This window comes from Trichomycterus rosablanca, chromosome 6, assembly GCF_030014385.1.
Source record: "Trichomycterus rosablanca isolate fTriRos1 chromosome 6, fTriRos1.hap1, whole genome shotgun sequence".
Taxonomy (NCBI): domain Eukaryota; kingdom Metazoa; phylum Chordata; class Actinopteri; order Siluriformes; family Trichomycteridae; genus Trichomycterus; species Trichomycterus rosablanca.
Window position 1 is genome coordinate 37,897,396 of NC_085993.1, and position 14,147 is coordinate 37,911,542.

The following is a 14,147-nucleotide window of genomic DNA, read 5'->3' on the forward strand; positions in this document are numbered from 1 at the left end:
CATGTTTCACATTTTCATTTCCTTTTTAAAAAAAACACGTAAAAAAGATTACTGCGATTCCGTTTCTGAAGATTTAAAGGTCATAAAAAACAGCTTTAGTAATGAAAAGGCAATTTTGTATGGAGGGGAATTTGTTAGGCCAGGGGAAGTGAGTCCTACAGGTAGGCAGCCTCAACGTCATCCGGTTTCCACAGAAGTGAGAGTTAAACCACCACATGAAAAAAAAACCCCAGATCTTTTAACTTCAGAACGGAGTAGCAGGTAATTATTGTGGTCATTTTCTTTGAGTAATCGCTGTCAGGTAAGAGGAAAATCTCAATTATTTCTAATGTAATCTGTTAAAAATGATTAAATTATTAAATTGCTTGTTTATTTGTTGCCTTGTCAGTTTTCTCAGGTGAAGCATGTTGTATGAGATGTGGGAGTACCTTCTTTTAATCAGTTAGTGGTTTGTGCAAGATAAGCAATGGAGCAACAGATAAGCGGTTTCAAGAAAAGGAAAGGAAGTAGCAGCAGTTGCTCTGTGTGTGTGTGTGTGTGTGTGTGTGTGTGTGTGTGTGTGTGTGTGTGTGTGTGTGTGGTTTTTGAAGTTTGGGTTTTATTAGATGTGATATATACGTATATACACACTGATCAGCCATAACATTAAAACCACCTCCTTGTTTCTAATCTCACTGTCCATTTTATCAGCTCCACTTACCATATAGAAGCACTTTGTAGTTCTACAATTACTGACTGTAGTCCATCTGTTTCTCTGCATGCTTTGTTAGCAACCTTTCACCCTGTTCTTCAATGGTCAGGACCCCCACAGGACCACCACAGAGCAGGTATTATTATGTGGTGGATCATTCTCAGCACTGCAGTGACACTGACATGGTGGCGGTGTGTTAGTGTGTGTTGTGCTGGTATGAGTGGATCAGACACAGCAGTTCTTAAATACCTTGTCCACTCACTGTCCACTTTATTAAATAGTGGAGAGTGTGCTGTATCTGTTGGGATGATCATTCAAAACCTGTGTACAGGTTAGTGTTTACTATTTTTTTATGCTTATTACATGCAAAAGTAAAAAGGAAAATAAGTAACTCATGACTGCTCACTTATAACGCTAACAATGCTTTTGTAAAAACAGTCATACACAGGAACACCACAGAGCAGGTATTATTTAGGTGGTGGATCATTCTCAGCACTGCAGTGACACTGACATGGTGGTGGTGTGTTAGTGTGTGTTGTGCTGGTATGAGTGGATCAGACACAGCAGTTCTTAAATACCGTGTCTACACACTGCCCACTCTAGTAGACACTCCTACCTAGTTGGTCCACCTTGTAGATGTAAAGTCAGAGACGATCACTCATCTATTGCTGCTGTTTGAGTTGGTCATCTTCTGACATCCTAACACACCACCACCATGTCAGTGTCACTGCAGTGCTGTATAGATAAATGCTTAAACATTACCTGTTTTATAGGTAGTTTTTTACACTCAGCTCCTTTTTATTTGTGTGTTTTTTTTTTACTTATACCCCCCTCACCCTGCCAACCCTTCCCACACACTGAACTGGCACATATAAACACAACCACAACCACACAAGCAGAGAAAGAAAGAAACAAAACACGTGTGCCAGTAAGTGTTACATACCCTAGGCCTTTAAAGCTCATCTTTGGCCAACTGACCATAATTTGGTCAGACACCCCATTTTAAAACCAAGGTGTGAGTGAGTGAATGTGTTATATTGAAGTTGACCCCTTTTTGCTGCGTACAGTCTGCATTTGCTAAGAAGTCATTTCACAACGTGTGTGTGTGTGTGTGTGTGTGTGTAAAACATTCAAGTGTTATAACACTGTGATGTTTGTGTGTTGGCAAATGCCATGCCATATTGTATGATAACAGCTTATAGCTCATGTTTTCCTTTCAAAAAAAATACTAGTACATGACTTGACTATTTGCTGCATCCAGTCTTCTGAGAAGGCATTTCACAAGAGTTCTTCCACACCAAACTCACTCATCCATGTCTTTATGGACCTTGCTTTGTGCACTGGTGCGCAGTCATGTTCGAACAGGAAGGGGCCATCTCCAAACTGTTCCCACAAAGTTGGGAGCATGAAATTGTCTAAAATCTCTTGGTATGCTGAAGAGTTCCTTTCACTGGAACTACCAACTCATGAAAAACAACCCCACACCATAATCCCCCCTCCACCAAATTTTACACTTGGCACAATGCAGTCAGACAAGTACCATTCTTCTGGCAACCACCAAACCTTTATACACCTGTGGCCATGGAAGTGATTGGAACACCTGAATTCAATAGTTTGGATGGGTGAGTAAATACTTTTGGCAATATAGTGTAGGTACTGCCGCAGATGTGAGTAGCTTAGTAGCTCACAAATTTGGATAAAACATCTGCCAAATAAAAATAGAGCTGGATTTTAGTTATTGTTCTGTCATTGGTGCTTTCCACAAAGTTATTTCACTTCCTCGAGAGTGTTATGTTTAGAAACCGTGATGGTCATGCTGAAACAATCACACTATGTTAAGACTAGCTAAATGCTACAAAAGGAAAACGTAAGCTTCTGTACAGCTGCTGTTCTGTACAGACATGGGAATTTCTATTTCTCACCCAGGACTGATTCTGTTTCCACTTCTTTTTCATTATTAATAACAAATCAAAAAGCCCATGTTTACTCAAACCCTTTATTTAACCCTTGTGTGGTGTTCATAGTTTTGAAACTCAGCCAATGCTTGAGGGTCTGGTGGACCCACTGCATTATTGTGTTTTTAAATGAATACAGCTATAACTTATTTAACATACAAAATATCAGCGAGCAAGCAATACAAGCAATAAAGACAGCATATTTGGTTAACATTTACTATTTACCTATGTTGGATCATATTTATAAATAACAGTGCCATCCGTTTGTTGTGATCAAATATAAAAAAGAAAAAATCACTATCAAAATACGGCTGGAAAAACGTGTTTACTTTGAACAAATCGAAATGAAACAACCATTTGTCAGTGTAAGAAACACCAGCCTGAACAGATACATTATCTATATCAGTCTACACATAAGTCTACACATCAGTCCCAGAGAACACAGAGGGTCAGCTTTACAGTGTGTGTGTGTGTGTTGCATACATTGCTGTGTCTGTCTGCCTTCCTGTCTCTCTGTCTGTCTGTCTCTCTCTCTCTCTCTGACTGCCTGTCTGTTTTAATCTGTCTGTCTCTGCCTGTTTGTCTGTTTCTCTCTCTGTCTCTCTGCCTGTCTGTCTGTTTCTCTCTGTCTGCCTGTCTTTCTCTGTGTGTCTCTGTCTGTTTCTCTCTGTCTCTGCCTGCCTGTCTGTTTTAATCTGTCTGTCTGTCTCTCCGTTTCTCTCTGTCTGTTTTTTTCTCTCTCTATCTCTCTGCCTGTATCTCTGTTTTTCTCTGTCTGTCCGTCTGTTTCTTTCTGTCTGTCTTTCTCTCATTCTGTGTCTGTCTGTTTCTCTCTGTCTTTCTTTCTGTGTGTCTGCCTCTCTCTCTGTCTGTATCTCTCTCTCACACACACACACACACACACACACACACATTTACAGCAGGACATGTTGTAACAGGACAGAGTAAAGGAACACACTTATATACCTGTGGGTTCAGTGGACCCGATCACCACATGTGTAATATAAATGTGTAGGGGGGTGTACAGTGTGAACTCAATAAAACGTGTTATTTTATATGTTCTTCACACAAAATAAGCCAAAGGCAAGGAGTCTGAGGTTTTTCTTTTAGTAAATGTTGAAAACAGGTCCCACAGACCCAGACACCACACAAGGGTTAAACCCATGATCATTATAATGACTCATGTCTATTATGACAAATATCACATGCTGCTATGAATTGTCTAAACAGGTAACGTGTAATGTTACCAATACTGGTAGCTTTTCTGACAGCCTTAAAATGCAATAAAAATAATCTGTGAGATAATAAATTCTAAAACTATAAAGTAATGACTTTGGCTTACTAATCTAATTATTTACCACTGTTGAGTGTGCATGACCTTCGAGCCATCAGATGACACTGTGTGAGAAATTGTCATGATACTGTGATGCATACAGCAACATGGTGTCAAAAGTATTTCAGAAAACCATTTTCAATGAACACAGAACACCTCAACCTAAAAATGCATTACGCAAAAAGAAAGCCAGACTTAAATTTTATGTAGAACCGAATTCTCTGGGCCTGAGGTATTCTCAGACAAACCAAAAGTGAATGGTCAGATGAATCCACCTTTAATGCTGCAACACATTCCAAAAAGTTAACACAAGCAAGAGCAAGACTGAGACTGTAAGACTGAGAAGTTTGTAAAAATTATTCAAAACACTTAATGAAACTTTCTACAAGCAAAAACGTAAATAAGTGATGTTATTATATATAAAAGGAAAAATAACTTTGTTACAAGAAAAGATGTGTTTAAGTTAATCTGGAAGTATTCATGCCTGCAAGCTGTAGCCTAGTGGTTAAGGTACTGGACTAGTAACCAGAAAGTTGCTGGTTCAAGCCCCACCACTGCCAGGTTGCTGCTGTTGAGGCCCTTGAGCAAGGCCCTTAACCCTCAGTTGCTCAGACTGTATACTGTAACTGTAATATAAGTCGCTTTGGATAAAGGCGTCTGCTAAATGCTGTAAATGTAAATGCCTGGATGTTGCTAGTGAAACTGAATCTAAGTGTTAATTGAATTTGGTTAACTGGTTGATTTAATAGCTAGGGGGCAATTACTTTTTCAATGAAGTCTTTATCTGTTGTATAAATTAGCTGGAAGATCTGAAACATTTAAATGTCATAGATGAGCAAAAATCTAAGAAATTGGGAAGGGGCAAGAATGTGCATGTGCATATATGCAAAAAGGTTCTATTATTTCTATATATAACCTAGATCCTTTAATAAAAACACTGATTAATATAAATAACAGATAAAATATTGACAATTCTGCCAAATACTCTGAGCTCAACCTTAAAATGTTTGGAATGTAAATGAGAGAATAATGTTTGGTTTCTGTTGCTGGAGTAACTGTGCTGTTGGTTCATTTTACTGCCAGGAATTTCTGTAAATGTCTAGACGTATTACACCCGTTCTTCCCACCTCAGTAAAACAGAGAAAGATATATTTCCTTTTTTTTAAATAAAAAAGGAAATGAAAAAGCGTTCGGGTGGGGTAGCAGTAAAACACACTAGCTCACTAATGCTGAGATCTCAAGCTCTCAATTTGGAATCTCAGCCCTGCTATCACCTGCACCGGGGGTGGCTGATCATGCACAGCATTACATGGCTCTATGCACACGATACCACGCTCTGTGAGACCCCTTTCCTGGCAGGTGAAAAGAAGTTATCCATGGCTGCACGCATGTCAGAGGGAGCATGTGACAGCCTCTGCTCTTCTTGCTCAAGCATGGGAGTAGTTCTAGTTGGACATAACTGAATTGAATGAAAGGTAAAAAAAAAAAAATAGCAGATTTAAAAAAAAGAAATGACACAGCAAGAAGGTCCTGGTTTGATCCCTAGGTGGGGCGGGTCCTTTCTGTGTGGAGTTTGCATGTTCTCCCCATGTCTGCGTGGGTTTTCTCCGGGAGCTCTGGTTTCCAGTCCAGAGACATGCAAGTTGGTGAATTGGAGATACAAAATTGTCCATGACTGATGAACCTTGTGTAATGAGTAACTACCGTTCATGTCATGAATGTAACCAAAGAGTGTAAAACATGACAATAAAATCCTAATAAACAAACAAACATTTTATACACATAACATTTATTGTGTATGCAGGCTGTGTTTGTAGTTAAAGGTAAGACATTATTGCAGTTTGAGGATTTTAATAGTATATAGAATTGTTCTTTTTTATTTATTAGGGTCTTATTCTAGAAATAAGACAAACTGTTAGGTCAGAAATAAACCATGTTTACAATGTTGAAGAAGTAGTTTTGCAAAGGATATGACATGGCTGAGGTTTTACGACATCTAGAGCTTCAACACGAGTGTGCATTAACATAATTAGGATGGAAAGGATATGGTTTAGGACGGATGTGGGTTTCTGAAGATGTGACTGCTGAGTAAAAAAAACACAAATAACACATTATATAAACACTACATGACCAAACATATTTGGACACCTGAATGTGAGCTTGTTGGAAATCCTGTTTCCAAAAGAAATTGTATTAAAATAGAGTGAACTCTTAGTGATCGTTTCAGCTATGACAGCAGCCACTCTTCTATGGAAGGCTTCTCACAAGAGAAATTTGGAAATTTGTGCCCATTCAGACAAAGGATCATTTGTATGCTTGGGCACTAATGTTGGTCAGGAAAGCCACAACTGATGTTCCAGTTCATTGCAATGATATTCAGTGGGGCTGAGGTCAGGAGTTTCTTTAAACCAAGCTTTTCTTCATGTCTTTATAGACCTTGCTTTGTGCACAGGGGCACGGTCACTTTGGGACAGGAACTGAAGACTGAGTTGGAAGCATAGGGCAGTTGTAGCCTAATGGTTAAGGTACTGGACTGGAATTTAAAATGTTGCTGGTTCAAGCCCCACCACTGCCAGGTTGCCACTGTTGGGCTCTTGAGCAAGACCCTTAACCCTCAGTTGCTTAGACAATATACTGTCACAGTACTGTAAGTCGCTCTGGATAAAAAGCGTCTGCTAAATGCCGAAAATGTAAATGTAATTTCCTTTATATAATCTATGACCTGTTGAGGCTGACACACATGAATTAAAAAATTCACAATACTTACATAATACTTAACAATAACACTCTGTTGTGTGACCTTATGTCTGCCCGCGGGCAGCATCCTGTGACCACTGATGAAGGTCTAGAAGATGATCTACTCAAGCTGCTGCAACAGATGACTGACTTTATATCTACAAGTGGGACCAACTAGGTCGGAGGGTCTAATAGAGTGGACAGTGAGTGGACACATGATTTAAAAACTCCAGCAGCGTTGCTGTGTCTGATCCACTCATCCCAGCACAACACACACTAACACACCACCACCATGTCATTGTTACTGCAGTGCTGAAAATGATCCACTACCTAAATAATACTTGCTCTGTTGTGGTCCTGTGGGGGTCCTGACCATTGCAGAACAGCATGAAAGGAGCAAACAAAGCATGCAGAGAAACAGATGGACTACATTCAGTAATTGTAGAACTACAAAGTGATCCTATATGGTAAGTGGAGCTGATAAAATGGACAGTGAGTGTAGAAACAATAGGTTTGTAACTACGTTTTCTAAACGTCTGCACAGATTTGTTCCTGCATGGTAAAATCCGTAATTAGCAGAATATCATTTACATTTTAGAAAAATATTTGTACTCTTACTTATAAATATTAGTTTAAAAATGTCAGCTGTCCCTGCACAAGTTTTGTTTTTGTGATTGAGCTCATAAAACTCCGCCATCACACCTGAAACCACAAACGGTCGGTTTCCTTACTGTGGCTAGCTGACCTTTTTCTAGAACAAAAACAGGTGGAACCGATGTGAAAAACAGCACCCGAAGAAATCTGTATTTACTACTTTAGTGTTGAATGACGCTTACAACATAGAGGCTAATGCAAACAACTTGCTTAATTCATCGCACGCTTTCCTTACACTGTACACAGAGAAATAGGAGGCAGAAGGACGATAGTGTAAAATAGTCAATAGACGACTAGATACTTTATTGCCTTAGTTTGAGCTGAGAGGTACGGTTACAAAAACATACTTTTGTAAAGCACATGAATGTCTAGAAAGTCCTGGGGTTTTATTTGTTATTTATTTATTAGGATTTTAACATGATGTTTCACACACTTTGGTTACATTCACGACAGTTTAATGTCAAACACAGTCATGGACAATTTTGTATCTCAATTCAATTCAATTTCAATCATTTTTGCAACCATACTGTGACTGAATTATGGAAACATTTAAGTTATGTCAGACATATTTTTTTTAGAAAACCTATGAGATTAAAACCTGTAATTTTAATAGTATAGAAGTAAAACAGCACATATTTTGATTTTACAAACTATTCTTTTTACATTTTCTCTATATACTGTATGCCTTCATATTTAGAGAATATGCAAACAGAGGCATCTATTTTTCCCAAAAAAGACCTGGAATGCTGATTCATCTGACCACAATACATGTTTCCACTGTGCGATGGTCTATCCTAGATGCCTCCTAGCCCAGAGAAGTCAACGCCGCTTCTGGACATGGTTAACATAAGGCTTCTTTTTTGCACAGTAAAGTTTTAAGTGGCATTTGTGCAGTAACTCTGTATTGTAGTGCTTGACAAAGGTTTGCCAAAGAAATCCCTCACCCATGTGGTTATATCAGCTATTGTTGAGTGGTGGTTCTAGATGCAGTGCCGTCTGAGGGATTGAAGATCACGGGCTTTCAGCTTAAGCTTGCGCCCTTGGCCTTTACGCACTGAAATTCCTCCCGATTTTTATGCACTGTAGAGGGAGAAATATGCAAATCTCTTCCAATCTTTCTTTGAGGTACAGTGTTTTTAAACATTTCAATCATTTTCTCACGCATTTGTTGACAAACTGGAGATCCTCTGATCATCTTTGCTCATCAAAGAAACAAAGCCTTTCCTGGATGCTGCTTTTTTTGTATCAAACAATGATTACAATCACCTGTTTGGAATCCCATCATTACTGTTTTTTCACCTCATTACTAACCCTAAATTGCCCCTGTCCCAACTTTTTTTTAAATGTGTTGCAGGCCTGAAATGCAGGAATGGAGGTATATTAACAAATGAAATGAAGTTGAGCAGATACAGTGCCTTGCAAAAGTATTCAGCCCCCTTGAACTTTTCAACCTTTTGCCACATTTCAGGCTTCAAACATAACGATATGAAATTGTAATTTTTTGTGAAGAATCAACAACAAGTGGGACACAATCGTGAAGTGGAACGAAATTTATTGGATATTTTAAACTTTTTTTAGAAATAAAAAACTGAAAAGTGGGGCGTGCAATATTATTCAGCCCCCTTGCGTTAATACTTTGTAGCGCCACCTTTTGCTGCGATTACAGCTGCAAGTCGCTTGGGGTATGTCTCTATCAGTTTTGCACATCGAGAGACAGAAATTTTTGCCCATTCTTCCTTGCAAAACAGCTCGAGCTCAGTGAGGTTGGATGGAGAGCGTTTGTGAACAGCAGTTTTCAGCTCTTTCCACAGATTCTCGATGGGATTCAGGTCTGGACTTTGACTTGGCCATTCTAACACCTGGATACGTTTATTTGTGAACCATTCCATTGTAGATTTTGCTTTATGTTTTGGATCATTGTCTTGTTGGAAGATAAATCTCCGTCCCAGTCTCAGGTCTTTTGCAGACTGCAACAGGTTTTCTTCCAGAATGGTCCTGTATTTGGCTCCATCCATCTTCCCATCAATTTTAACCATCTTCCCTGTCCCTGCTGAAGAAAAGCAGGCCCAAACCATGATGCTGCCACCACCATGTTTGACAGTGGGGATGGTGTGTTCAGGGTGATGAGCTGTGTTGCTTTTACGCCAAACATAACGTTTTGCATTGTGGCCAAAAAGTTCGATTTTGGTTTCATCTGACCAGAGCACCTTCTTCCACATGTTTGGTGTGTCTCCCAGGTGACTTTTTATAGATATCTTTGAGAAATGGCTTTCTTCTTGCCACTCTTCCATAAAGGCCAGATTTGTGCGGTGTACGACTGATTGTGTCCTATGGACAGAGTCTCCCACCTCAGCTGTAGATCTCTGCAGTTCATTCAGAGTGATCATGGGCCTCTTGGCTGCATCTCTGATCAGTCTTCTCCTTGTTTGAGCTGAAAGTTTAGAGGGACGGCCGGGTCTTGGTAGATTTGCAGTGGTCTGATACTCCTTCCATTTCAATATGATCGCTTGCACAGTGCTCCTTGAGATGTTTAAAGCTTGGGAAATCTTTTTGTATCCAAATCCGGCTTTAAACTTCTCCACAACAGTATCTCGGACCTGCCTGGTGTGTTCCTTGGTCTTCATGATGCTCTCTGCGCTTTAAACAGAACTCTGAGACTGTCACAGAGCAGGTGCATTTATACGGAGACTTGATTACACAATGGTGGATTCTATTTATCACCATCAGTCATTTAGGTCAACATTGGATCATTCAGAGATCCTCACTGAACTTCTGGAGTGAGTTTGCTGCACTGAAAGTAAAGGGGCTGAATAATATTGCACGCCCCACTTTTTAGTTTTTTATTTCTAAAAAAAGTTTAAAATATCCAATAAATTTCGTTCTACTTCACGATTGTGTCCCACTTGTTGTTGATTCTTCACAAAAAATTACAATTTCATATCGTTATGTTTGAAGCCTGAAATGTGGCAAAAGGTTGAAAAGTTCAAGGGGGCTGAATACTTTTGCAAGGCACTGTAAAACATGAAATATATCAGGTGCATCCTGTCTGCAATCAAATAAAAGTCAAAGTAAATGTAAGGAACACTGCATTTTTATTTTATTAGCATTTTCCATTCTGTCCCAACTTTTTTGGGTTTGGGGTTGTAGAACAGTTTGATCCATTCTGTAAATGCTGCCTTACTACTTCTGAATGGACCATTTTCATACTGTCTGCAAATGTACAATAAAGGCATTACAATTTGGAGTTTATTGGTCCTCCAGAACTAACATAGATTAAGGTTTGCCATTAGACTACAAGACGATGGTCACTATTGCATCTGTAATCTCCCTTTCTTATCCATAGGCTTAGGACATGTAACAACTACAAGCCCCATAATGCTCTTCACAGCATGTCACCTGACCATCCCCAGAGCACCTGATCTTCCCACCTGACACTTATTTTCTAGGTCATTAAGCCTTCTACAAATACCCTCACCTCAAGCGACTTCCGGCACAGTGTTGTGCTGTAGTCAACGTCCTCTTATGTAGGACTTTTTTTAATTCCTCATTTTTTCTTAGAGCTTTCATTGTTTCTTGATGTCTAAATTTTGGTTATTTTGTAGTGCTCTCCTTGTTCCTGGTTTCTTGACTCCAAGCTCTGGTTATTTCATAGTGTCCTCTTATTAACTAGTGCTCTCCTTGTTCATGGTGTCTTTATTTCCACATTTTGGTTATTTCCTAGTGCTCTCCTTGTTCCTGGTTTCTTGATTCCATAATCTGGTTATTTCCTAGTGCTCTCCTTGTTCCTGGTTTCCTTGTTTCCACATTTTGGTTATTTACTAGTGCTCTCCTTGTTCCTGGTTTCTTTATTTCTACATTTTTGGTTATTTACTAGTGCTCTCCTTGTTCCTGGTTTCTTTATTTCTACATTTTTGGTTATTTACTAGTGCTCTCCTTGTTCCTGGTTTCTTGATTCCATAATCTGGTTATTTCCTAGTGCTCTCCTTGTTCCTGGTTTCCTTGTTTCCACATTTTGGTTATTTACTAGTGCTCTCCTTGTTCCTGGTTTCTTTATTTCTACATTTTTGGTTATTTACTAGTGCTCTCTTTGTTCCTTGATTCTGTTTTCTGGTTATCTCTGTTTTCCTCGTATCATGTTTCTTGATTCAATTGTTAAGTTATATCCATGGGCCAGTGGGAGCCTAGTGGGTAGAGCTTTGGGTTATCATTTGAAAGTTGAGATGCCATGCAGCCACTGTTGGGTCCCTGAGCAAGGCCTTTAACCCTGTCTGCTCCAGGGTTGCCGTGCAATCACTGAACCTGCGCCCTGACCCCAAACTGTATATGTGCAGTATATATGACAAAGGCATTCTATTCTATGTGTTTTCTCTGTGCTTATTGTTTATTTATTGTCCTTGGCTCTATTTCCATTAGTTATTGGTTTGTAGTTTCTGTGAACTTGTGTGTTGTAATGATAACAGCTGTGCTGGGGGTTCGAATCCAGGGTTGCACTCACAAATATAGAAGATGCATTGCATTATGTAAACTTAGCCACTGGATGGCACATTTTGGTGACCCCTAGTGACAGTCCCAAGTGTGGATAAATTGGTTGCATAAGGAGGAGCATTTTGGCATAAAAAAAAAAAAAAAAAAAACTTGATCAGATCAAATGAGTGGACAAAAGAAGAGAAGTGCTGTTGCCTCGCCCCAAAAAAGGCCTGGGTTCAACTCGTGTAGTCTTTTCTATGTGGAGTTTGCATATTATTCCAATGTCCCTGTGGATTTCCTCCCACAAGTCTAAAGATATGCAGTTTGGCCAATTAGTCTGCATTGCCTAATAAATCAGACCCATCGTGACCCTGACCACAATAAAGCGCTGATAAAAACAGACAAAAATAGATGAAGGATCAGCTGTGGCGATGCTGATGTTCATGTATTGTATCTTCATCTGTGTCTGGGCTATATGTCTCTGGTGGTGATCTGTGTCTGTCATGTTTTATGTTGCATATTACTGTAAATAAGTTTACTACAGTTCATAAGCTGTTGTCCATTCCAGTTCCTCCTATTACAGGAAATGGGTTGAGCAGCTAAAAACTAGATTACACTATTTTTTCTTAGTACAGCTAAAAGAGTACTTCTGTATAACAGCAAGAAAAGGTCATTTTCTGCATCTGTGAGGTCCAAGGGAAAGATTGTGACAGGCGATACCTAAAAAAAATTTTGTAAATGTGGCCAAATAGCACTGCACCCACTCACCCACCCACAGAGATGTGATGATGAGAGGGAAAGAGAAAAATAAGTGATATGAAGTAGGTTAAACAACACTAAAATGAAGATGGACCGTCTTCTGAATTACCCCAAGATGTGGGTAATATAATGCCCGCAGGGTTCTGCGCAAGCCACTGGAGTTCTTCACCAACAAACTAGTCATACCACGCCTTTCTAGTCCTTGTTTTTATGCATAATTTAAAAACAGAGCCTTTCCTACACTCAAGCAACTAAGGGCTGAGAGCTGGGACCAAACAGAGCCAGCTTGGTGGTGTTAGGGCTTAAACCAGCAACGTTCTGATTACTAGTCCAGTACATTTTGCTCTTTTTAAAACTGTTACCACAAAAATAAAAGTATACACTGATCAGCCATAACATTAAAACCACCTCCTTGTTTCTACACTCACTGTCCATTTTATCTGCTCCACTTACCATATAGAAGCACTTTGTAGTTCTACAATTACTGACTGTAGTCCATCTGTTTTTCTACATATTTTGTTAGCCTGCTTTCACCCTGTTCTTCAATGGTCAGGACCACCACAGAGCAGGTATTATTTAGGTGGTGGATCATTCTCAGCACTGCAGTGACAATGCCTTGGTGGTGGTGTGTTAGTGTGTGTTGTGCTGGTATGAGTGGATCAGACACTGCAGCGCTGCTGGAGTTTTTAAATACCGTGTCCACAGTTCGTCCACCTTGTGGATGTAAAGTCAGAGATGATCGCTCATATATTGCTGCTGTTTGAGTTGGTCATCTTCTAGACCTTCATCAGTGGTCACAGGACTCTGCCCACAGAACGCTGTTGGCTGGATATTTTTGGTTGGTGTACTATTCTCAGCCCAGCAGTGACCGTGAGGTGTTTAAAAACTCCATCAGTGCTGCTGTGTCTGATCCACTCATACCAGCACAACACACACTAACACACCACCACCATGTCAGTGTCACTGCAGTGCTGAGAATGATCCACCACCCAAATAATACCTGCTCTGTGGTGGTCCTGTGGGAGTCCTGACCATTGAAGAACAGCATAAAAGGGGGCTAACAAAGCATGCTGAGAAACAGATGGACTACAGTCAGTAATTGTAGAACTACAAAGTGCTTCTATATGGTAAGTGGAGCTGATAAAATGGACAGTGAGTGTAGAAACAATTATATATATAATTGTACCTGATATCCTAGGGTGTGTTAGATGTGTCTAAAACACCCAAGCTCAACAATAATTCAGCATATTCTGTTTCTTTTTTTAGTACGATGGAGGTATTGAGGTCAAGAGATAACCTCAAAGACTAAAAGAAAAGGTAAGAGAATGTATATAAGGTAAAAGTCATTTGAAGAGACAGAGAAGGAAGAAGACAAAAAAAAACAATGATGATAAATGATAGGTTAAAATGCCCGCCTCCCCCCTTCCCACGATTTCCTTTTCAGGTAGCGACGTTACACTTACAGAAAATGGGTGTTGCGGTTAATTTGGGACAACACCGCTGAAGGGTAGTGTGTGTGTCTATGTGTGTGTGTGTGTGTGTGTGTGTGTGT